Below are 27210 nucleotides of genomic sequence, written 5' to 3' on the forward strand. Positions count from 1 at the left end.
ATTTTCAAAGGGGAAGAAGATAGGTGTTATTTTGAAAAGGGAAAGAAGCCAGTGAAAAAATTATAAACATTGTTTAGTTTCAAGTTTTTGAGGGAGCGGTCTCCACAGGAACCAAAGTCATCTGAACGTCCAAAATGGGTACCTTTCTCTAATGGAGTAGACACCTTCCAGGGCTCACTTAGAGAATTTTCAGAATAGCCTCCAAACAAAACCTATTTTCTCCACTGACTTGCCTCTGTGCCTGAAATCCCTACCAGTTCTGTTCTTCCGCTGGGGTCTGCATTCCTTACAAGAAACCTCCTACTCCCTGCTGCCCACAAAGCAGCAAAGTTGACAATGTACAAACACATGATAATATTGGGGCAAGTAATATATCAGATTGTCATCATTCATTCTTTTGGTTACTGAGTAGTATTCCAATTGTGTTATGTCCCACAGTTTTGTTTGTCCATTCGTCAACAGATGGCTATTTGGGTTTTTTCTACTTTGGGACTATTATGAATAAAGTTGTTATGAACGTTCATACACAAGTCTGTGTATGCATGTATGCTTTCATTTCCCTTGGATAAATGGTTAGACGTGAGATTGCTGGATCGTAAGGAATCTGAATTTTTTTTCCAAATTCCCCAGTTCTGACTCCTGTTTGCCTTCATTTGGGGCCTTTGTACCTCTTTTGATCTCAGTTAGTTGGGTCCTTCTTGTTTGTCATCTGCCCAGCAGACCTATTTTTACCTTCGTTTTTCATTAATGCATGGACTTGGGTTTACCTACTTTGTTCAGACTGAAGGTTTTATGCTCTGACACTTATTACAAACCAGCCTAAGCCAATTTGGTCACATCTCTTTTGACCTTTTGGTATATAATTATAGCCACACATACAGTTTCAGTTTCTTCAGTAAGAGCAAGTTCCTGACCAAAGTCTCTCAAACATGCTGCCATTTACTAAATAAATTTTTGCTAACAAGCAGACACAAAACAGTAGGCACAGCCTGTGCTGTAAAGTCAATTAAGACCTAGTTCACTATCCCCTTAAGTATGCCTACCACATTGTGCAGAAGAGACTAAATGGAGGTAGATGGGTCAATATTCTAGAAGCAGGATTTCATGGCCCTGATAACCTACATTAGTACTAATAGTAAGGTACAGGGTAGCGCTGCAGGCACCAACCTTCAGGGTTCTGGCTACACAGGGCCTGCTAGATTCTTAGATTTGTGAAGGATGGAGATTGTCTCTAAACTATTCTATCCATTCCACATACCAAGAATATTATTCATTTCACCAGTGAAAGCTTACATGGTGCTAATTAATGGACCACAAATTTCACCAATGAAAATTCATTTCTAGCTTTCACACTACCACCTGGTGCTAATCAAAAACAAATATAACTGAAGCACTTGTAGTATACACATTTCATAATCTGGACCTTCTTATATCACCTGGTTACCTGTGAAAATTGAATTTCTGATTAGGACAGTGTACAGCATGTGACCTAAACTAAGCAATACCTACATATATCACATATGTCACTTGATATTTGCAGAAGTATTTTAAAGTAAATTATAAACATCATGACAACTCTTGGGGCACCTGGGTGGCTCAATCAATTAAGCATCTGGCTCTTAATTTTGGCTCAGGTCTTGATCTCACTGTTCGTTCATGAGTTTGAGCTCCACATCAAGCTCTGGGCGGGTAGTGCAGAGCCTGCTTGGGGTTCTCTCTCTCTCTCTCTCTCTCTTTCTCTCTTTCTGCCTCTTCAGCATGTATGCTCTCTCTTTCCCTCTATTCCTTCAAAATAAATTTTAAAAATTTAAAATAAATAAATAAATAAATAAATAACATAACATAACATAACATAACAACATAACACATAACAACTCTCAAATGCTGCCTTGGAAATAACATTTATTGAGCACCCACTATATGTTAGGCAGTCTGCTAGGTGTCTTATAATTCCATTTATATTCCTCATCTAGAGAATTATAATAACTCAGTGAAGTAGGTAATGTTGTGAATTTCTGTTTTACAAAGAAGAACTCTAATTTACTCCAAACAATTTGAAGCAATAAAGCTGTAGTTCAAATCTAAGTCTATCTACCTGCAAAGCAATGTTTCAGTCATTGTACAGCTTAAGAGATATAAACACATTTTTTAGTATCTATTCAAAGATGTAACTAAGTCACTGTATATTAATCTTTCTTATACTTTTTGGTTAATATATCTGGAAATCTTGGAGAATCTGTTGACAGCACTTTATCCCCATCAAAATAAACATACATGCCCAAGTTTGTCAATAACATCAGGAAGTTTGTGAAAACTTCCCCTATCTTCCCTATGCCCAGCATGAATCTCAGATTAAGAATCCCTACAACAAGGAATGTTAAATAGTTCTCTACTTTAGATTGTAATATATGCTGTTTGCTCTAGTTTTCATGTTTGTACTTCTGAAAGTGCTATTTCTTTCTAAGTTAGAGAAGCTATCCACCCTGTTTCTAATGGGGCTTCCTATTTCTTCACTTTAAATGGCACCTGGATATAGGAAGTTAATCAGCAACAGAATCCCCTTCTTGGTGACTATACCTTTAATCCTTCTTGGTGACCACACCTGGTAACTGTACTTGAAAGATATAGTTTTCTCTGTATTTATACCTCAGAAACTATACTTAATGACTCTGCCCAAAGCCACTGTAGAAATAGGGTCGCTAAGCCAAAGGCCACATCCCTGACTATTCAGGAATCCAAATGTCCAACAGACCACTTCAGAAAACTGGCCACAAGGTAGCCTCCCTTTCATCATTTGAGCATAAGAGCAAACCTGTATTTTTCTGTCTCCTTCCAGATTCTTCAATGCCTTTGACATTGTATGAACTTTCCTAGGCTAGGCATGCTGCCAGGGCTCTGTGTCATGTGACTGAGGGCCTTCTCTAAAGAGAATGCATGAACCACTCATTAGCATAATTTAAACATTAATTATGAAAACAGTCCCCCAAATGCCATGAAAACAAATAAACCACTGAGCCACTACTGAGCAAACTACCTTACTGCTGAGGCTCAGACAAACAATAGAATGATTAGCAAAAACACATTACTAGACTCAGTTATATTTCACACAGTATTTGACAATACATAGGGCCCACCTCTGATTCCCCATAAATAAGATATACAATTTAATGGTTCTCTTTTATCTTACACATCATAGTGAATCTGTGAGAACATCACTTAACCTCTTCAATCCATCTTTCAACTGCTGTTTGCTTACAGATAAGAATGAACACAAATGTAACTGTTTTTATTTTATTCTATGAATATGTACTTTTATGTTGTCTCTGATAAAGTGAAAAATACATATCGATATATAGAAAAATTGCTTTGCCATATATAAACAATGATTTTAAAGATTACTGAAATACAACCAACTACAGAATTCAGCATTTTTGGTAAATGTTGAATCCATTTCAAGGTATTTTATTATTTGGGATTACTAGAAGGACATCATCACAGCCTAGTTTTTCCAATAATTTAATTTTAAGGCATGTAGAGATTATAGCATGAAAATGAAGGTATAATGCAAACAGCACACCTGAGTTTTATACTAGGTATAAATTAATGAAAAGTAATCTAGTGTTATAATTATTCTCTGCTAACAAAATAACTTCCTTTTTAATCATTCAATACTGATTCTTAAAAGAAGCCAATAGCTATAAAGTGGTGATCAAATATGTTTTGGCAAAACTAGACACAGTAAGCACTTTGAGAAGCTAAATTCTTCAAGAAACAATCGTTTTTCTTTTCATCTAAATTTTCAAAGCATTTTGATCTTAGTTTTTATCTCATTTACAAAATTTAAGAGTCCATAGTTTAATCAACTTCTCGCATACTTAAAATGGGGGCAATAATAGTAACTACTATTGTTGTAATGCATGTTAATATCCTGGCATGGAAGATTTCCAGGTTCTGCTCCAACCTGGAAACAGCCCAGAACTTGTCACTCCTGTCCTTATAACAAGAAAAAGCTGAACAAACTAAATATCAACAACTCTTGGGGGCCCATTAGATAACTTAGGCCACAAGGCAAACCAATATCCACAGTCTGGAAACATAGGCACGTCTAGGGAGATACAGCCAAGATCTGCTTGTCTAAAACAGAAGCAGCTGGAGCCATACACTGGGAAGAGTACTTAAATGATTATTTTGATGAATTGTGGAGGATGAATTTGGATTAATGTAACAGTGAGAAACTTTTGGGACTTCAGTCTTAGGATGGGCCCCACACTCTCATGATTTTTACCCCCATCAATTTCACTAGGTTCTCATGGTGAAGATCAAAGAAGTTCCCCCTAGTTCATCGCTCTGCCTTTAGCAGAGATCGGGGAAGAGTAATTTTAGTGTAATAATCCCAGAGCCTTCTCGGTAACAAAGGCCTACTCTCCAGGAGAGAAGACTTTGCCAGGACATTTCTCCAACACCAGCCCCCCAATAGGCTTCCTGTCTCACTTAAGTAAAAAAAAAAAAAATCCATAGGGTCAAGGCTAGGGAAATAGGTTAGGAATGCTATAGCCAGGGAATAAAATGGGGATGGGGAGAAATATTTGTGAAGGTCACAGCCTAGGGACACAGGCCGACTAAAAGACTCAAATTTAATCATACAATATAGACTACTTCCCTTTCCCCATATCTACTCACCCCATCCATAGGGCTCCTGTTGGTATATAATAGTAGTAGATTATAACTAAAGAACTGCAAGATGTGAACTCTAAGGAGGATTATTTAGGGAAGCCTAAACTCAAGAAGAGAGACAAAAACTAGGACCCTGGAGAAATTGAAGCCTCTGGCTCCTGTAACTACAGCAAACATGAATCACAGCTACTACAGCACCTACTAGGCAGATTAGCATAAATCTTCAAGCTAAATTCCTATTTCCCTCAGTTCCTATTACTCAGTACAGCATGTCTAGCTTTCAACAAAAAATTACCAGGCTAGTGGGAATGCAAAATCGACAACCACATTGGAAGACAACTTGGCAAGTTGTTAAAAGGCTAAACATAGGTTTACCATAAAATCAGCAATCACACTCCTGTGTATTTACCCAACTGATCTGAAAACTCTGTCCACACATAAACTTGCATATAAATGCTTATAGAAGCTTTATTCATGATCACCCTAAACTGGAAGCAACCGAAATGTCTTCCAGAAGTAAAGAGATAAACAAACTGTGGTTTATGCATACAATACAATACTACTCCACACCCACAAAAATAATTAGCTATCAAACCAGAAACAGACATGGGATATTTAAAAGCATATTGTAACTGAAAGAAGCCAGTCTAAAGACTCTAAATACTTTATGATCTTCTATAAAATGCAAAACTATAGAGATAATAAACAAATCAGTGTTCACCAAGGTTTCAGGAGAGCTGTGTTAGTTAGTAGGTGAAACAGGGTTTTTGTTGTTGTTGTTGATGTTGTTATTGTTGTTGTTATTTTGTTGTTGTTGTTTTGGGGGGGGGCAGGCAAACTGATCTGAATGATATTGTGATGGTGGACACATGACATGACATACTTGTCAAAACCCAAAGAATTTCATAGCACAAAAATGAACCTTAAGATATAAAAATTAGCCAAAAATATCATTTAGAAGGTTGGAGGTTCCAGGATGGAATGTACAACGCAACATAACAATTTAACTGTGTTACAAATATATGAAATGACCTCACTGAAGGAAACAGGGGGGAAAAGATGCCTACCTCTATAACTATAGAAATAAGTAGAGTCTGCATGACTAAAGGTAACAGAAACTGTATCTAAGTATTGTACTCTAGTTGATTAAATTGCTTCCCATGGAGGTATGGGCTACCAATTCTGCAACCACTACAGATAAGCAACAGGTGGAGGCTAGAAGGACCCATTGTTTAATGGATTAGAATTGGAAACATCAGTATGAATTTATCTTTAGGTTAATATAGATACTGACAGTAATACATAAAAATATTTATAAATATGTGCATATACAGAGGCTAGTATATACATACATATCCTTGCTCTGTCAGCTGAGAGGGGCAAAAACAATACTCAGGTAAGCAATTCACCCAGATCTTGGTTTCTCATTCTCCAACAAAAGGAAGCTGGGATCCTGGAGAAATGGCTGAGTCTAGGACTGAAGCAGGAAATATATAAGATGAGCCTGAAGCATCTGTAGTGCAAGAAAGTAAGAAAGTGTGCAAAAAAGAAAATAATAATAATAATAACAAATCCACAATAATAAGGGCATGTTAAAGGGACATGGGAGTCAACTAAAAGAGTTCCCAATTGCCAAAGCTGGAACAATTAAAGCAATAAAATAAATAAAGTAGCATTGGATCATAATCTAATGTATAAAGCAAATATCCACAAATCCATACCAATATAACAAATGATTGAATAAGTAAATAAACTGAGGAAAATAGACAAATAACCCATGTAGAAAAATTCCAAATAATTTATGTAGATATTTCACCCTCACAGTGGTAGCATAACTCATCATTTATTAAATGAGTGTGGTGAATAGTGACTTCCTTCCAAAGAATACAGTATGGAGGAAGGAAAGAGGGGATTATAACTTTACAGTTAACAGAACTGATACACACTACCTCAGCCAGAGAGTCAAGGTCAACATCAACAATGATGTCACTTTGATAGTATGTACCCTTGACTTGATACATGACTTTAGCTCTATTGTCTTATTTCCCCAAAGCCCATTACCCCAGTCTAATCATGAGAAAAGCATCAAATAGTAATAGAGAAACACTCTACAGTTGATTATATCTGTCAAGATCATTAAAAACAAGAAGAGTCTAAGAAACTGTCACAGCCAAGAGGAACCTAAGAAGACATGACAATTAAATGTAACATGTTATTCAGAACAGGATCCTGGAACAGAAAAAGAACATTAGGTAAAAACCTAAGGAAACTTGAAAAATGATTAATTTTAGTTAATAATGTGTCAATTTGGTTCATTAATTATGACAAATGTGCCATATTAATGGTACATTATAATGGTACAAATGTATCATTATAATGCATCTATTATTAATTAGTAATAGGTGGAATGGGGTACAGGGTACATGAAGACTCTCTGTATTATCTTCCTAATCTTTCTGTAACCTAAGACTATTTAAAAAAATTTTTTTTTGATTTTAGAAAAGTATATGGTGGCATCATCTCCCTGCCTCATGGGATGTACTCAGTAAATGTCAACTATTATTATTTACACAATGAACACTAAGTTGGCAGGGATCTCTGTGGTCAAAGAAAAGTTAGATGATCATTAGAGATTTAAATAGAATGTTGACTGTAATTAACCTGAATAAACTGGAATCTAAAAAGAAATGTTAAACCATGCATTGGCCATTACCAGACTCTCATTTTCTTTAAGAGTCAACCATAGAATAAAGTAAGAATCAGAATATGAGGTAGAGGAAAAGCAAACCCTAAGTGATTTTCTTTCTTCCCCTAAAAAGGACAAATGAACAATACTGCCTCCTGTAACAAGGCCCTGTATCGCTTTCAAAGTGATGTCATCCAATCCACTCCAGAAGGCTCAACACACCATCCTGTCAGAGTCGTTTACATTTTCATACTGAGCTTCCGAAGATCTAAAGATCCTTAAGATATAAGCAGACATCCAATATTACTGTGGCTCAGATAGGCTCAGGAAAAGTATGGGAAAAGATGAGCGATGTGAATAAACATGATGAAATATTTCATTGGAAAAAAAATGACGTATGTGCTTAAAAAATGATTCCTATGTCTGGGCATTCATCCCTTTTCTCATTTATCAGATAGATCCTTTTGAGAAATTCTGAGTTGTTGAAGAAATTGTAATTGACAATTCATTTATTATCAGGGCCATGCAGCCTGGGGTTGGGGGGTGGGCAGGAAAGTGTCAAAGTTTTATTTTCCCTTTTATTTTCCCTTTATTTTAGAAATCTAAGAAACTCATTCAAATCCTCATAGCTTAGGGTGAGCCACATAGGCAAATTTTCACCTCTGAATTCATTAATTGCTAATATGTGACTCCACCATTTGGGCAAATTAACAGACTGGATTTAAAGGCTTAAAGGCCCTGGATTTAAAGGTTTGTTGCACCGTGAATAGAAAAACAAGTGCACAACCTTATTTTCTGCCATTGCCTATCAAGGTCCCTCTTATTTTAAAATTTGGTAGGTTAACTGGGGGCACCTGGGTGCCTCATTCGGTTGGGCGTGATCATGATCTCAGGTTCCGTGAGTTTGAGCCTTGCGTTAGGCTCTGTGCTGATAGCTCAGAGCTTGGAGCCTGCTTCGGATTCTGTGTCTTCTCTCTCTCTGTCCCTCCCCTGCTCACGCTCTGCCTCTCGCTCTTAGAAATAAATAAACATTTAAAAAGTTTTAAAAAATTTTGCAGGTTAACCAAAACTACCATCTATGTTTAGATCTTTAAAATAAATACTAAATTCATCTATTAATGATGAAGTTCAGATTATTAAAGGAACTGGTTTTTAATACTCTGAAAAGGAATCTGTCCATGAATAAGTCCCTCTGAATCTCCATCTCATCAGGATGCACAAAAAACCAGTATGGACACAATGGCTACAATGGCCAATTACATGTCTGTATCAGCCTGAATTATGAAGCCAGTCAAGTTAGGCATGGGAAGGCTGCATTTGTCACCTTACAGGTGCCATTCTAGAAGCAGTCGCTTTAAACATGATGCCAATGAATCCTTGCCAAAGGGAAAATTTATACTAGATTAAAATATATTCCCTCCTCTTTCAGGTATATTTGTATTTTGATAGCAATGCCTAAAGACCAAAAACAAACAAACAAACAAAACCCAGAAACAAACAAACAAACAAAAAACACCACAAAATTTAAAGGTGCAACTGTTTATTCGGGGAATTTTAGACTGTCAGATGATGAAGAGAAAGGAAAGGAAAAATGTTTGGAATAGGTTCTGAATCATATCAGAGAAGCAGTCTCCTAGTTTGTATCTCCCAATTATTTCCCTCTATATAGTCTCTTGCTACATGAAAAAACTTGACTTTATTTAAATTGCATTTATTGTACAGAGTTTCAACAACATTGAATAGCATTTTAAGAATAAAATTTATGTATAACTCCATGTCAAGCACAATTGTTCTAAGGGTTTTTACATAGCTATATTTCATTGTAATCAGTAAATTTACTTCCTATACTTTACACTTGCCGATGTATTCATCCATTCAACAAATATTTATTAAATGCCTACTATGTGCCAGGCACCATTCTAGGGGTTGAGATACATCACTGAACAAAACAGACAAAATTCCTGATTTCATGGAGCTTATGTTCTACTGAAGGAAAGATATAAATAATAAATATAATATCTAAAAATTGGATATGCTATATTTTTAAATAATTAAGCAGGGCAGGTAGGATTGGCAGTGAGGATTGGGAAGGAGGATATAATTAAAAATAGTATTGCTGGGGTAGACATCCTTGAATAGTGACATTAGAGCACAGGCTTGCAAGAGGTAGTCAAACACGTAGATATCTAGGGAAAGAGACTTCCAGACAGAGAAAATAGTCAGTGCCAATGACCTTTGTGCTGTGAATGTGTCTTGCATGTCTGACTAGCAGCAGGGAAGTCAGTGTGGCTGGGGCAGAGTAAGCAATAGACAGGGTAAAGGCAATGTCAAAGATAATGAAAGCCAGAAAACGTAAAGGCTTGTATACCATTGTAAGGGCTTTGGCTTAAGTATTATGCAGTTTTAGACAAGTGATTAATCATTACAAGGCTCAGTTCATATAATTTGTGAAATGAGGAGCAATCAACTAAAAAAGAGGAACAACTTTTAATCAATAATGGAGAGGAAATGGGATAATAAAAATTAATACTAAAGAAAGCAAAAAAAGAAAGGAAACAAAAAAATTCAGAAAAGAGAAAACAAATAACCAAGATAGTACATTTAAACTCAACCATAAAGTAATGATGATTACATTAAATGTAAATGGTCTACAAACGCCAATTAAAGAGCAGACTGTTAAATGAGTTAAAAAGCAAGACCTACCTACATGCAGTCTATAAGAAACACACTTGAGACATAAACCCCAGAGAGGTTAAAAGTAAAAGAATGGGAAGAGATATACCAAGTAAATTCAACAAAAAGGAATTTGGAATAGCTATATTAATATAGACTTCAGAGTAAGGAATGTTACCAGCATAAAGAGGTACATAGTACGATGACAAAGGAGTCAATATATCAACAAAACATAACAATTCCAAAAGTATCTGCACCTAAAAACATAACTTCAAAATACAGACAGCAAAAATTTATAGAACTTAAAAAAGAAATATATAAACTCACAAGTATTGATGAAGATTTCAAAATCCCCTTTCCAATAACTGAAAGAACAAATAGATAGGAAATCAGCAAAAGGGCTCAAACACTGTTTGCCAACTTAACCTAATTGACATCTGTAGAACACTGCATTCAAAAATTGCAAAATAGGAGTGCCTGGGTGGCTCAATGAGTTAAGCATTGACTTTGGTTCAAATCACGATGTCATGGTTCATGAGTTCAAGCCTCACATTGGGCTCTGTGCTGACAGCTCAGAACCTGGAGCCTGCTTTGGATTCTGTGTCTCCCTCTCTCTCTGCCCCTCCCCTGCTGGCACTCTATCTTTTTTCCCTCAAAAATAAATAAACACTAAAAAATTTTTAAAAATAGCAAAATACACTTTTTTCAAATGTACATGGAATATTTTTACCAAGACAGACCATTTCTGAACCAGAAAACATCTCAATAAATATAAAAGGATTGAAATTGTCAATGTATATTCTATGACCTCAAAATAATTATAGCAGAAATCAATAAGAGAATTATATCTGGAAAATCCCCCCAAATTTGGAAATTATATAGCACATTTCTGTATAACCCATAGGTAAATTAAAAATAACAAGAGAAATTATATATTATTTTAAACTAAATGAAAAAATAAACACAAAATATCAAATGTGTAGGATGTAGCCAAGCATGTATGTTTTAACATATGGCATAAAATATGTATATTAGAAAAAATAAAGATCTCAAATCAAATCTGTTTCTACTTTAGAAACTAGGTGCGCACATGCATGCGCGTGTGCGCGCACACACACACACACACACACACACAATAAAGCCAAAGAAAGCCAAAGAAAGAAAACATTCAGGGTAACAGCAGACATTAATAAAATTAAAAGAAAGAGAAAGATATCAATGAAAGTACGAGCTGTCTCTTTGAAAGAAAAACAAAACAATATAATTGATAGACTTCTAGTGAAACTAATCATAAAAAAACTAAGGAAAAGTAAGTACTGATATCTAAAATGATATATGAGTCATAACTACAAATACTACAGACCCTAAAATGATATAATAAAACATTTTATTTTTAAGTTTATTTATTTATTTTGAGAGAGAGAGAGAGTGGGCATAAGTGGGGGAGAGAAGCTGGGGGAGAGGGAGAGAGAATCTTAAAGAGGTTTCACACTGTCAGCCCAGAGCCCAACACGGGTCTCGATCTCATGAACCAAGATCATGACCTGAGAAGAAATCAAGAGTTGGACACTTAACTGACTGAGCCACCCAGGTGACCCAAGAAAATATTTGAAACAACTTTTTTGGCCAATAGTTAACAACTTAGATAAAATAACAAATTTTTTGAAAGGCATGAAGTTCCAAACCTGACTCAAGAAGAAAAAATAACCTGAATAATCCTATAAATTTTAAATACATTGAATTCATAGTTAAAAACCTCCCCACAAAGAATACTCCAAGCTTAGGGGGCTTCACTGGTAGATTCTGTCAAACATTTAAGAAAGAAATGATAACAAATCTACACAACACACTCCCCACAAATAAAAGAGAACATATTCCATAATATTCAATGAAGCCAGAGAAGACATGATACCAAAACTAGACAAAGCCATTAGAAAAGAAAAGTAAAAATAAGAAGAAAGGAAAAGAAATAAAATATGAAAACAAGACACAGTCATTCCCCATGAATAGTAGCAAATTGAATCTGGCAATATATAAAAATATAATGCATCATAATCCCATGGAGTTTATCCGGCAATACAAGGTAGTTTGAACATTTTAAAAACAAAATTTAATGTACCATATTAACAGACAAAAGAAAAATTATATGATCTCAATAGAGGCAAGAAAAACATTTGACAAAAATCCACATACATTCTTGATAAAAAAAACTCAGCAAACTAGGAATAATAGGCAAAGACTTGCTCAATTTGTTAAAAAGCATTTTTGGAAAACCCACAGCTAGCATGATACCTAGTGGTAAAAAACCTTGTAATATGAAAACAAGGAAAAGATTCTTCTTCTCAGCACTTTTATTCATGTTATATTGAAGGTCCTTGCCAACAAGGAAGAAAAGATTAAAAAGAAATTAAACTTTCTTTGCAAACAATATGATTGCCTATGTAGAATATCTTAGTCAACATCAATTTTATTTATTCATATATATATATATATATGCAACAAACAATTGGAAATTTCTATTTAAAAATACTATTTACAGGGGCACCTGAGTGGCTTAGTTGGTTGAGCAACCGACTTGATTTTGGATCAGGTCATGATCCCAGGAGTGTGGGACCGAGCTCTATGTCAGGCTCCATGCTTAGCATGGAGCCTGCTTAAGATTCTCTCTCTCCCTCTGCCTCTTTTCCCCCCTCTCACATGCATGCTCTCTCTCTCTCTCTCTCTCTCTCTCTCAAATTAAAAAAATAAGTAAAAAATAAAAAATACTATTTACAGTATTAAAAATGTAAAATACTTAGGAACAAATTTTACAAAAGATGTACACTGAAAACTACAAAATATTGCTGAAAAAGTTAACTATGATTAATAAATGTAGAGACATATCGTTCTTATAGATCGGAAGACTCACTACTATTAGTAGGTCAATCCTTCCCAAATTGATATATAGATTCAATTCAATTCAATTCAATTCAAATCCAGCAAGAACTCTTTTCCATTACGAGTAGAAATGTAAAATGGTACAGCCACTTTGAAAGACAATTTGGCAGTTTCTTATATTATAAAGTATAGACTTAACATATGACCCAATAATTGTACTTCTAGGTACTTACCCAAGTTAACCAAAAACTACATTCACACAAAACTCTGTGGCAGCTTTATGTATAACTGCCAAAAGCTGGAAGTAGGCAACTCAATAATAAGACAAACAATTCAATTAAAATAGCCCAGGGGCGCCTTGGTGGCGCAGTCGGTTAAGCGTCTGACTTCAGCCAGATCACAATCTGAAGTCACGATCTTGCGGTCCGTGAGTTCGAGCCCTGCGTCGGGCTCTGGGCTGATGGCTCAGAGCCTGGAGCCTGTTTCCGATTCTGTGTCTCCCTCTCTCTCTGCCCCTCCCCCGTTCATGCTCTGTCTCTCTCTGTCCCAAAAATAAATAAACGTTGAAAAAAAATTTTTTTTTAAATAGCCCCCCCCCAAAAAAAGAATTTGACCAAATAATATATAGGAATGCCAAATAAGCACATGAAAATATACTCAACATCATTAGTCATTAGGGAAATGCAAATTAAAGTCATAATGAGATGCCACTACACACCTAGTAGAAGAGCTAAGATTACAAATACTGCCACTGCTAAGTGTTGGCAGTGAACCTACATTACGTGGCTGGTGGAAATGTAAGATGATTAAGCCACTTAATCAGGAGGTCGCTGGCAGTTTCTTAATAATGCTGCTATAAACATTTGCTGCATGTGTTTTCATTCCTCTTGGGTAATTTCATAGGAGTGGAATGGCCCAGAGGACTTTTCTAAATGGTGGGTAATGGACCACAAGGTAGCAATATGAGGAAGGAAGTACTTTCCCAGAATTTCCCAGAGTTAGGAAAGAGCAGAGACCAACAAGGCAAGAAAGTGAAGGGGGATCCCTGCAAAACCAGGAATGATGAGGGAACTGGTGTGGAAAGGCAACAGCTTCAGACTTGGGTAAAATAAAGGGCCCTGTTCCTTAATATAAACAAGGGGGTATGGCCCTGGAAAGGGGCTGACAGGGGGCATGAGACTCAGTTAAGTTGTAAGCCTGCAATTTCTCCCAATCAGTTCTGGGCCAATAAGCAATCTCATAAATGTGATAGATATGTCAGCACCCACAAAAGACATGAGATCTCATCCTCCAGAATATCAGCATGCATGCCACTCAAGAGCCACAAAACTTAATGCGGTTCCAAGAGCTCCAGCTGCCACGGAGAAGGCTTTCTAGGCTGTCAGTCCTAGAGATCCAAAGACACACAGGAACAGTGGGCTGTATGATAGACTAGCCACATGCAGGAAACAGTAACTTTATTGACTAGAGCATAAAGTGTGTGAAGAGGAAAATTAAGATTGGGGAGTAAACTGAAGCCAGAATAAGGAAGCTCCTGACCCCTCTCCTTATGGTTCTATTTGTATTGTAGATTTATATATTGATAATTGCATATTCTAGAATTTCACAGTTGGAAGAATAGAGAGGAATCTTTGTTAATAAATATGTAATTGCATAATCAAAACATTATACAGTGCAGCATAGCTGTGTCTAATTATTTTTTAGGACACATATTGCTGTTGGCATTCATTATAGGCTGTAAGCACGCTAACTAGACTTTACTGTAGGGAATCTGAAAGACCGGCTCTATCTTCTGTATGCATGAGTCCTAAATTACTATCTGCGAATGATTTAGAAGACAGAACTCAGTCCCCTTTGTGTCTTTGCTCATACTGTTTCCTCTGTCAAGAATATCCATTCTCTGTGTCCCTCCATACCACATCCTATGGTTTAGTGGTTAGGAAAGTGGACTTTAGAGTCAGACAGTGTCTGGTCACATAAGAGCTCAGTAAATGTTAGCTGTTTCTATAAATACCCATCCTTCAAGCTCAAATGCCAATCCCTTGATACTCCCCCCTCCTCTTTGCATGCCTCCACTTCTCTCCTTCCCAAGCCATAAGGACTCTTTCCTTCCTGTGAACATACATATCGCTTTGCCAATATCTACTTTTTAGCTGGAATTCTGATAATCTATGTACATTCATTATCTTCCTTGTTAGATAGTGAGCTCCTTGAAGGCAGAGTCCCTCCATGTTCCACATTCATGCCCCTCATTGTGCCATTGTGCCTGAGGGGACACCTTAGAGTAGGGGTCATTGTAAGTATTTATGGATCATGATGTCACGAAAAGGCACTACTTCGCTTTGAAAGACATTTCCTACTCTGAATATAAAAGCTGAAATTTGGTAATATATGAAAGTCAATGATCATCATGAAAATGTTTGCAAATGTATCAGGATTCTAATATTTGAAACTAATCTGCCTTCCCCATACTGGGATCATCAAATGGAAACGATATACAAAGAAATCTGCACACCCATGCAGTGTATGATAGCCATACTGATTCTGCAGAGATGAAAAGGAAAAGCCATTTCATTTTGTTTTTGCTGAGGAAACATATGACATTCATCAGTATAATTTTATGAGAGATAATTTTGAGAATCCTACATTCTTCAAGAAAACCCTAGTAATTGTTTTTATTTATTCTAAGTTACCAGAGGAAAAATTTATTACTAATTCCTCAATTATTTCATTATGCAGCACTAATAAACAAAAGTCTTGACATCCCCATTATGTTTAGCAAAATATAATCTAATTTAATAAATAATTTTGACTGAAGTGATTATTTACTTAAAACATAGAATATGCAGAAGGAACCTCAAATCATATTTTCCCGGTGCCATATAATAAAATAATTGTGCAATTAGTAATAAACCGCGTGCAAGAATGACAAATGTTTTATTTAAAACTTGGGGAACAAAAGCACATCACTTGCGCTTTTTCCAAGCGAACAAAATCCTATGGTATATTAATCAAAGGGGCTGTTTTATGCCTCTGGCAGCAGTGTTTTAAAGTAAACCCTTAATATCAGATCCCAATCCCCAGTTTCAATTTGCTTTCAATGGAAAGGACATTAGAGTTTATAAAATACTCCTTGATTACTTTTTTGAAGGCCTGAAATCTTGACATGTCCGTGACTTGCTCGCACTGCATCAATATACAGTGGTTGAAAGAGCAATACCCATCGCGAACATTGCCACAGTGACTTATAGAATCATGCCCTTGAGAAAAAGCCAGAGAGAAAAAAGGAGGGCCAGGCAGTGACAAAAATGAAATAGAACTGTCATCTGGCAGTTCCTCATAGTCCGTCAAGGAAACTATTAAAGATGTACAAAGAGCCAGAGAGCGCTTGGGTAAAGGTTGTGAAGCCAGCGCTTCAAGGGCAGGTCACTGCCAGCGGCTGGGGACTCCGTGAAAAGCCGGGCCCGGGCCCGCTGAGGGGGCGCTCAGGCAAAGGGATGAAGCGTCCCACCCCAAGGCGTTTGGACAGAAGGAATGTAAAATACATTGTAAATTAACTCTTAAGTAGATCCTTTCTCTAGCAGCAGTTATCACGGAGATTATCTTGGGTCTGGCTCAGCAAGTACATTTAGAGCCTGCCTCGGGTTATCGAAGCCAGGTTCAAATATCAGTCCACCCACTGCTGGTTTGCAGCATCTTTGCCAAATTATTCAGCTTCTCTTGGCCTCAGTTTCCCCCTTTCTCACACGTAGGAAGTATGAAATCAGAATCTGTCCTTTACCTTTTTTCTCCTTCGCACCGGCTCTATTCCTTTATCCAATATTCCGCTCATTTCTGTGCCCGCACGTTTCTGTGTCCCCCACATTTGAGAGCTTCCTAAATCCTAAAGCCATCAGGTCAGATATGCTTTGTTGGCCAACAGTTACTTTGTCTGAAAAAAAGTAAGAGGTCCTCATGGACACGAAGAGGATTTCCAGGAAACGTCTCCACCTAACCCCCACCACACACACACACACACACACACACACACACACACACACACACACACATTCTGCCCTGAGGTCACGCAGATCAGATTTCTGGGAGGGAAAGTCAATACTCCTGAGGCCTTTGTTTATCCCTCAAATTATTCTAATAGAATTTCACCTAGGAAAGAAGGAGCAAATGATATCATATTCAGGCATTGAGGAGAGGTATTTGGAGAAGGTGACGCCTTACCTTCTCTTCCTATCACCCAACATAGATCCCTATCACTCAAAAAAGAATTGGGGAAATTACCTAAAACTGGAATACACTCAGCCATCACACTATGTAAAACATTGCTGAAAAATATAGTTTGTCCCTAAATCTCATTATGAATTGGGATTTAAAATAAGTAAATAAGACATTTGAATATGCAAGGCAATGGAAAGATATAATTTGTAGAAATTAAAAGATCAGATTTAGTCATATGTAGTAATTAAATCCCTAAATGAGTATGAGAATAATGGAAACTCAAATTTTGTTGTATTTTTTGTTATTTAAAAAAAATCACATTTTTCTAGTCATTTAAACTCCAAATCTGTGAGAGAGAGAGAGAGAGAGAGAGAGAGAGAGAGAGAGAGACCACTCTGTTAAACAGGCCTCTCCAGAAGACATTTTCCTTCTGGATGCAATTAAAGTGTTCACATAATCTAAGAAAGGAGGAAACTTTTTAAAGCCCTTTTTTGATTGTGGGGGATGGAGAAGATCGTATCATGATCTCCTTTTCCATTGATGGTCTTATAGTCATTTTAACTCTAACATGCTATTATTTATCCCCAAATGCATTTCTTTCCAAATAGAGACTGCCATGTCCAGAATAATGTTTGGCTTTTCTTCTAACATGGTTTTCATCCTTAGAATCACTATAGTTTAGGGGGCTGTTTCAAAGGTATTTCTTTCATGATTGTCGTTTCCAAAAAAGTGTACTATAGCTTAGAGTCAGAAGTATATTATAGATTTATAACAGTAATGATTTCTACAGTTTCACTAATCTGTCATGCAGATGGGACATATCATTTTATTCTGGGCCTCCCCCATATTCTTTTGGCAAGACCGAACATACATTATTTCAACCCAAAAGATTTTTTTTTCTCATAACATTAGAAGGTATGTTGTAGAATTCAATTTACAAACTTGGCAACAGATATAACTACAACAAATAACATAATACCAAAAACATCAGTTACAACAGCGCACTATAAAACGAGTAATTTCCTGCTGACTGGCAGGTAGAGGAAACCGGTACAGAATCTAATTTTGTTGAACAGATCGTCAGGGGGCCATCACCACAATTGTCACTAAATCTAAATACTTTTCCTAGTGACCAAAGCTTGTGTATTTAAGAGAATGGCCTCTTACAAAAGAAACTGATACTGCCCTCTAGAATTTACTTTTCATGAGGAATGAGAGACAACACGTGTACATGGCATTTAATTCACATATCATAGTTTTGTGGGGTTTTTAAAAAAACTTTTAAATATGTTCCTTTTTTTTTCCATCCCCCACTTAATGTAATCTACAAACTCTTGTTTCTGCTAAGACAATACAACTTGTTCCTGACTGCTCAATGTAACCATAAAGAGAGCCAGATACATATGAGAAATTAGCAAAACTATAAAGGCCACTGTTCCTTTCAATGATCCCCTAATACTGGAGTTTGTATTTGTTCATAATCTTGCCCAATTCCCCACTATCCTGGAAATCGTGTGTATGTGGTAATGATAATAATGGGGATGAGAAGGAGAAAGAGAAGTAATAAAAGGCTTGCAGGTATTCCACATACCTAATCATATTTAGTACTTATGAAAACTGTATGGCAGAGATACTCTTATTCTCCCCTTTTTACTAACGTGGAGAGTAAGGCATGGCAAGTAACCCATGTGAGGTCCCGCTACCGATAAGCAGCAGAATCAGGATTTGAACCGTACACCGACTGCAGAGCCTGGGCTTTTGTTTCCTACGCTACACATTTGGAGACACAAGAAATGCACACACAGGAGGGTTCATAAATATCGAAGCAGAGCTCTCCAGATCCATCCTCGGATAGAAACGTTGGACCGGGACCATATATTCTTATGTTACTGGTATAATGTGGGTAGTAACTGTAAAGGTGATTTATAAAAGGAGAGCACGATGTAAGTTGGCATTATTGCAAGAAAATGTTTAAAGAAGGTGGAATCTTAGAAGAAGCAAAATCTAGGCTGAGATCAGAGTGCAGGAGTGAGAGATTACGCACAGGACATAATGCAAATATAGGCACATGGGTGCAAGTTGGACATATAAGTCTTTGGTGGAAAAGATAGCTGTTAAACTGCCTCAAATTAGCCCAATCTGGATAACATTTTATTTTTACTCCAAATATTACATGGGATATACTTATGTTAAAAACTGATATTTAAATTTATCTGGACAGCTGGTATTTTTATTTGCTAAATCTGACAACCCCGCATAATGCTTAAATTTACCTGATTTTTTTTTTTTTGTACTGTCTATCCTCCCCTACCCCCATGCTAGAATGTAAGCTCCTTTAAGCAGAAATTTCACTTGTCTTGTTCTCTCACCCTACCCCCACCCAATGTGTATAATAGTGCTTGGTACATATAGATGCTCAATAGACATTTGTGAATGAAAGGGAAAAATATTTTTTCGGTAAGCATTTCTTTATTTAATTCCAAAACTACCATGTCTGAAAGCAGAGGGAGGAAATGAAAGGAAAGGAGAGGAGAGGAGAGGAGAGGAGAGGGGAGGGGAGGGGAGGGGAGGGGAGGGGAGGGGAGGGGAGGGGAGGGAGGGGAGGGAGGGGAGGGAGGGGAAGGGAGGGGAGGGGAGGGGAGGGAGGGGAGGGGAGGGAGGGGAGGGAGAAAGAACAAAAGGGAGGGAGGGAGGAAGAAAGGAAAAGATACTTAAGGCTGGATTGAAGAACGAGGGATGAGGCACAGAAAGGCACTAAGCATGAAGATATAAACCTAGTAAACAAAAGGAGAAAATGCATAGTCTTTTGGAGGGGATTTGGAGCAGAAGAGCGGAAGGGAGGTGGAGGGAGGAAAATGAGGAGAGAAGCCCTTACCTGGAGGAACAGGAGGGAAGGCAACAGTTATTGACAGAAGCAGGAAAGGGGAGGGGACCAGTGTCCGTTTGTTTTAATAATTTTACTGTAATGGCAATGCAAAATCTTAGAGTTCTGGTTAAGGACTACACTTTTTAAAAGAGAGGGAGAGAGGCCCTCTTAAACTCCTGGGGAACATGATGTAGATGGAAAATGACATGAATAGCAACAGATGTTCTCCTTATAATTCTTTTTTCCCCCCAAAATACCAAGATGGATTAGAAATGTGCAAAACAAAAGAGTCAAACTAACCCAAATTCTTCTAATTCTCTAATTGCAGAAACAGGGCTGTAACCAATTTTACTTTTTTTTTTTTTCAGTTAAGAAAGAGGGAATAATTTCATCCAGACTAGTATTTCCATCTTTAAGCCTATGAAATATAATATTGTAGAGTTACTCTTAACTAAAAAAGTCAAATTTCAGTTGGGTACACATTTAGGCTGTTTTAAACAATGGTTCTATAGATGTATTTAGAGGTTTCATGACCAAAATTGAATAATGCAGACTTTCCCCAATTCATTAATTTGAAAAGCCAGATTCTTTTAAACTATTCCTCTCATAGTATTTTCTTACATGTTTGGCACCTGCCATTCTTCATTTATAGGAGAACCTAGTGTGAGATGGCATCTGATTTAGCACAAAATGGTACATTACACAATTTTAGCTTTATATGTCAACATTTTATGATGTTCAGTAAATGCCATCATGATTTCCAGATGTTTCACCACCTGAATCAGATTTAAATCATGGTGAAATCTTTGATACAGATGCTTGAGAAATAAAGAGGAACATATATGTTCAAATATATCATCTTAGGCCAAGCTCAAAGAATAACTTCTCTCTAGTCAGGTTGCCAGTTTCAAAATGCACTTAAAATATCCTCTACCATGGACGTGTATCCTACCCTCTCCTGTTTGTGTAAGTGCAGCAACATTTCCCCCCCTTTCCCCTGGGGTCCACCGATGGGATTAGAAATGCTTAATGTCATGAGCACTACTGGTAGACAGAAGTGACAACTCAATTAAATCAAATTACCAAATAACTCTTGGACAACTAGTTCACGTGAGATAAAGTGCTCCGAAGGTTGCAAGGAGTGATAAATACAACCCCTGCCTTCAGTGAGCTCAGAGCCAAGTTGGCAAAATGACAGGGAAGTATGACCATGTTAACTTATGACAATATTTAATGAAATATCAACTTAAAAGACAGAGGAAAGATATGCATATATGCATTTTGACAATAAGCTGAGGCAGAAAAGAGCCAGCAATTGAAGTGGAAAGATAATGGCAGAGGAGAAGTAGAAGAAAAAAAGATGAGAAGTACAGGAACACATCTCACTCCTGCCTGCCCGTGTGTTAAAGTATTCATTGCCTAATTCCAACTAGTTGGCTTAAAAATTGAAATGCATGTCTTTGTTTTACTATTGCTTTTGGTCAGTACTACCCAGAACTAGTCTATATAATAAAAATATATAACAAAATAAATCATAAAGGGCGACAAGACCACCTTTGTGTCTTCTTCCTAAATCCAAAAGAGAATCAGAAACACAGTAGGTGTTCAATAAATGTTGACTTTGTTAATTGGTTATCTAAATGGTGAAATACTATTATTGGTCTAGGAATGAAAGTGTGATCCAGACATGTATATATCACATAGACTCTCCCAAAGCATATTCTATAAGATATTAATTCAGTTACACGTAGCACTGGAGACAGGGAGGCAGTTTCTGATTTGAAATATATTGACGAAACATACATACTCATACTCTCTTCTTAGATCTTCATTATACTTGTTACTGTTAAGAGTTTGATTTGTAGTTTTTCCAGTTCCAAAGTGGAAAGTTAAATTGTCATGCAGTTAAGACACCTGAAATTTAAAAGAATATACTAGCTTTGGTACAAATAAAATAGAGAAGGGAAGAATTTCATAAAACTTCAATCTTATTTACGTATAATTATTTGATTACTACATATTTTATGGATAATACAGTCACTCTTGGCACTCAAGAAACACATGAATCATGGAGATCAGGAAGTCAGTCATTTGTGGCTTTAAACACATTCCATCTCTATCTCCTAAAATACATTTTTGAAATCTATATAATAAAAAAAATTTAAATAGTAAAGGATATGTCAAGGTGGAGCTCTCATGTACTATACACATATGTATACTATACATATATTTGCAACATTCAAACCATCTTGGCACTCCTGGCTAATTTGGACAATAACAAAGTATCAAATTTACCATTCTAGTACAAGTATATGTGGGCCATACTCAACATCATATAAATTTCAATAGTGTTCTGCAAACAGGTAAGAACAGTCCTGATCACAGTGGTAAAAAGTCAAGAAGTCACTTCTCCTGCCTTATAAATTATGTGAAGACGTCTTTCATTTAAGATCTACTATTGTAATTAAGCGTGCTATTTAGATACTTTCAATTATCTTTTTGATTTCTGGAAACTTGATACTTGGTAGTTGACAACTATGCCCAAGCATTAAGACAATTTACAAATTACTAGTTGAAATCTTCAATTGCAAAGTAAATGTGGGTGATGGGGCCTGATGCTTCAATGAATGGGATAGAGACTCAGCTTTTGGTTTTCTGTAGTATTTAATTAGCTGGTGAGAGATCTATATATTTTTATTTTTATGTCCCCTAACCCCTCAACCGAGAACTTGTCATTAATTGTTTGGAGCAATCTTTCACAAAGTGTGATTCTTTTGATGTATTGACAAATGAACCATGTCTGTATTGATTCTGTATTCCCAGTGCCCAGATCAAGGCTAGGTATATACTAGGTGCTTAATAAACAGTTGTATGTAATGATGGATGTTAATTAATCAAAGAACTGCTAAACCAGCAGAAAGACTACCCAATCTCTCTCTCTCTCTTTTTAATGTTTTTATTGTTGAGGGAGAGGCAGAGGCAGAGGCAGAGGCAGAGGCAGAGGGAGAGGGAGAGACAGAGCATGAGATGGGGAGGGGCAGAGAGAGATACACACACACAGAATCTGAAGCAGGCTCCAGGCTCTGAGCTGTCAGCACAGAGCCATATGCAGGGCACAAACCCACGAACCATGAGATCGTGACCTGAGCTGAAGTCAGATGTTCAAGTGACTGAGCCACCCAGGTGCCCCTACCCATCTCTTAATATTAGATAACAGTGGTAACAGTGCTTTGTGATTGCGCATTTCCAAAAATGGCACCACAGCATCTTCCTGGGTTAATTGGGAACTTCCGGAGACTCAGTATCCAACTTGTTTATCTGATATACTTTAGGATTGTAGAAAATGTCTGTGGAAATTTCATAAAGACCATGTGCAAATCCCTACCTCTGCTTGACTATTTCTAAAGACTTGAAACATGATATTAGATAGCATCCCAGGACCTTAAACTAGTTTCCGAAACTATAATCATTAGTGGACCAACACCATGATTGCTCAATCCCAAAACTCCAGAGCATTTTACAGTTGCAATTGCAGCTTCTACAGCACGAATGGATTGCCATAGCACCGCCTATGTTATACTTATCCTAAGCACTATGATCCATAAAATGCACTGAGTTCAACAAACTTTTATTAAATAAATATTTTCTAGGTGCCAGACATCATCTGCTAAAACTAACTATAACTGACAGAGCATTTCTTCTTGGGAACTCATATTCTGGAGTAGATACATTTTAAAAATGTAATATGTCATTAGGGGATATATGAGCTATATTTTGCCATAATAGTGCAACATAACAAAGCACTCCAATACGGAGTGTCTTAAAAATAATAGGCATTTATTTCCTTCGTGAGTCTGTGGGTCATTTATTTAGAGCTTGGCTGTTCAGCAATTCTAGTCTCCACTGAATTTGTTCATATAACCAAAAGTCAGCCATCTGCAGGCTGATCTAGAATGCTATAGCTGGGATCACTAGGGTGATTAATTCCTGCTCCATGAACCTTATCCTCCAGAATATATTCATAGAAATGGCAGAAGAGTAACAAACGGAAATGAGCACAAGCTTTTCTGAGATTCTTCCTGTGTCATATCTGCTAACATTCCATGGGCCAAAGCAAGTCATAGCCAAGCCAAGTGCCAGTGCCAGAGAATACAAAGTCACATGGCAAAGGGTGTAGCTACTAGATGGGATGACAAATGGGGGCCATTTCTTCACTTTAATACTGTGCATAAAACCTACAGAGAAACACAAAGCAGATAAGGGGATAGAGAGTGAAGGCACCAGTGAAGGGGCCAAATTGGGTGACATTTCTGTGCAAGAGACTTGAATTCAGCAAGGGAGAGAGCTGTGTGGATAGGTGGCAAAGAGAATTCTAGATAGGGAAAGGAAAAGGAACTCCAAAGGCCCTGAAAGTAGTGTATATTCAGCATGGTTGAGAAATGGCAAGGAAGCCAGAGCAGAGAGAAAGGAAGACAGTGGTAGGAGATGGAGTCTAACAAGCTGCCAAAGGGAAATGGAGCAGCGCCCATGGGCCATGGCAACGGTTTAGTTATGGGCGACATGGGAAGACCCTGGAAGATCTTGAGCTGACGCAATCAGTATCTAACTGAATGGCAGGATCCAGTTTAGGTTTTTAAAGCTTCTTTCCAATTCCCATAAGAAGGAGCAATGGCAGGGGGCAAGGGTAGAAGCAGAGAGGTCAGATAGGAGACTGCGGCCTTAATTCAGCAGCGACATCATGGTGGATAAGTCATGGGTATAGTATGAAGATGGCGAGATGGGATCCTGGTATTTCCAAGGTACTGCTGACAGGATTTGTAAAACCTCAGGTCTGGTGTGCTAGTTGGCATTACAATACACACAAACACTATATATATACATATATATACACATATGTATATATACATATACATATATGTGTGTATATAGACACATATATACACATATATACATATGTGTGTATATGTATATATATACATACACACATGCATACACACAATACAAACACTGTGTGTGTGTGCATATATATATTCAATTACTCATTATATATTCAATACATATATATTCAGTTACTCATTAAAACATGTACATAGTTAAAACAAAAAGCGTTAATCCTTATTGCACCTAAAGTCATGTCATGTACCTCCAGAAGGTGGTCCGTGAGAACCATACTTTAGGAAATCCTGTCTTGCCTTTAGACAAACATTTATATTAGTCACTCACATTGAAACTCCTAGCATGAATTAAATGGTCAAAGACTCTTGGATTAAAAGGTCACAGGCTCTTAAATGTTCTCAGTGACTCAAAATAGAAACTCAAAATAAATGACACATTTATTTTACTGGAACCTTATAAAAGAAAAGTTCTCTTTTCCTCCATTAGAGAAAAAGCAAATGCTTTCTTTTGTTGATTTCCCCATTATCACAGAAATTTCTGGCACTGATTCCTTGCATCAGGAGATGTTTCCCGAATGCTTAATAACCCAGTTTTATTTCCTTGGTGTATTATGTTCATAACTGATGAAGTGACCCAAGATTTCTTTTTTGTAGGAATAGAGGCACACACAAGTTTCAAAGTTATAATCACCTACTGCTGTTGGGAAAGGTACTATGTAAATGCAAAGAGAACAGAGTACCAACCCCTCCCCCTAAAAATGATAAGAATATAAATGTTTTATTCTTGCCGTCACTTTATTTTATTAAAACGAAAAGTCGTTTCATAGGTATTAAATTTTCATTTTGCCCCAGAAAAAAAGTGAAATTTTCTGCAAAAATTATAAATTTCCACAGCAGCAACTTCATAAAAATGTATGATCTTGCCCCTCAGGGTGCCTCCTCACTTGTTTGAAATGAAAAGCTGTTTGTACTCATGGTTGGAAATACACACATCAGGAAAAATTAATCATGCAAATATTTGCAAAGTGGGAACAGTAATTGTCGGGAGCCTCTGCAGTGAGCTTCTGCATAACACGACATATGATAAAAATGCAGGGAGAGAAGTCCAAAGGACAACCCATTTGAACAAAGCCAGGATGAAGCCCCATCCATGGACTGACAATACTAGCAAACACATCCTGGATATGCTCCCTAAGAAACTAAGTTTTGACAGTCATATTGCCAAATATTATCAGAGATAAAATAGTTTTTATTAAACACCTGCAAATGGTACAATGGTAGACAAGATTTAGAAACGAGAACTGGCATGTCTTGTGGAGGGTGACTATTTGCTCTGGCAATGTTCTTCTCATCTTTATCTAAGGCCTATTATTATGAGGCTTCAGATTTATGTTGCTTTATAGGTTTCAAAGGAGGAGAGGTACTGTTTTTATTTTTTGTAAGTCAGTGTTAATGTTAATGGGAATTCTAAGTATAATTTAAAATGAAATGTAACTGTCATTACATGAAAGGATAAGACAGTTGACTGGTTCCATTAGCAGAGTATTACCATGATCATTGGGAAGGGACTTTGCTGACTCATATGATGGCTCATATGAATCTCTGCCTACAACTCTCTACCATCCCTCTGCTTATAAGGGATGGAAGGAGGAAGACAGCAAATCAGAGGTTCCTGGTAGAATTGACTGCATTAGGAGTGGGGTTCAGCGAAAAGGAAAACGTGGAGCTCTTTGTTAAAAAATTATTAAGAATCTTGGGACACCTGGGTGCTCAGTAAGTTAAGCGTCCAACCCTTGATTTTGGCTCAGGTCATGATCTCATGGTCATGAGATTGAGCGCCACATCAAGCCCTGTGTCAGGTTCCATGCTGGACGTGGAGCCTGATTAAGGTTCTCTCCCCTTCTCCCTCTGCCCCTTTCGAACTCATGCACATGTGCACACATGCACTCTCTCTCTCTCTCTCTCAAATGTTTATATATATATATATATATATATATATATATATATATAGTTTATATATATATAGTTTATATATATATAGTTTATATATATATATAGTTTATATATATATATATAAACAATCTCAAGATGGGAACAGGAGAGCATTAAGCAAGCATGGGCCATGTCTACTAAACAGATGAAGTTAGTTTTGATTCCTAATATAAGAAGTATATTCCTCGGGGAGCCTGGGTGGCTCAGTTGGTTAAGCGTCCGACTTCAGCTCAGGTCATGATCTCACAGTCTGTGAGTTTGAGCCCTGCGTCGGGCTCTGTGCTGACAGCTCAGAGCCTGGAGCCTGCTTCTGTGTCTCCCTCTCTCTCTGC

At 37.1% G+C, this 27210-nt stretch overlaps 1 long non-coding RNA gene across 1 annotated transcript in view; it reads right to left on the reverse strand.

Annotated features, from left to right (window-relative positions):
- Nucleotides 1-22192, reverse strand: part of LOC113601768 (uncharacterized) — a 77295-nt gene extending 55103 nt beyond the window's left edge. The window contains exons 1-4 of the long non-coding RNA XR_003423026.2: nt 21799-22192; nt 16692-16841; nt 10361-10398; nt 6027-6151 (exon numbers count right to left, since the gene is read on the reverse strand). This is a non-coding gene — a long non-coding RNA (uncharacterized LOC113601768). The remainder of the gene's footprint in view (nt 1-6026; nt 6152-10360; nt 10399-16691; nt 16842-21798) is intronic.
- Between the last annotated feature and the right edge of the window lie 5018 nt (nt 22193-27210).

The sequence above is a fragment of the Acinonyx jubatus genome, chromosome B3 (assembly GCF_027475565.1).
Source record: "Acinonyx jubatus isolate Ajub_Pintada_27869175 chromosome B3, VMU_Ajub_asm_v1.0, whole genome shotgun sequence".
Classification (NCBI taxonomy): domain Eukaryota; kingdom Metazoa; phylum Chordata; class Mammalia; order Carnivora; family Felidae; genus Acinonyx; species Acinonyx jubatus.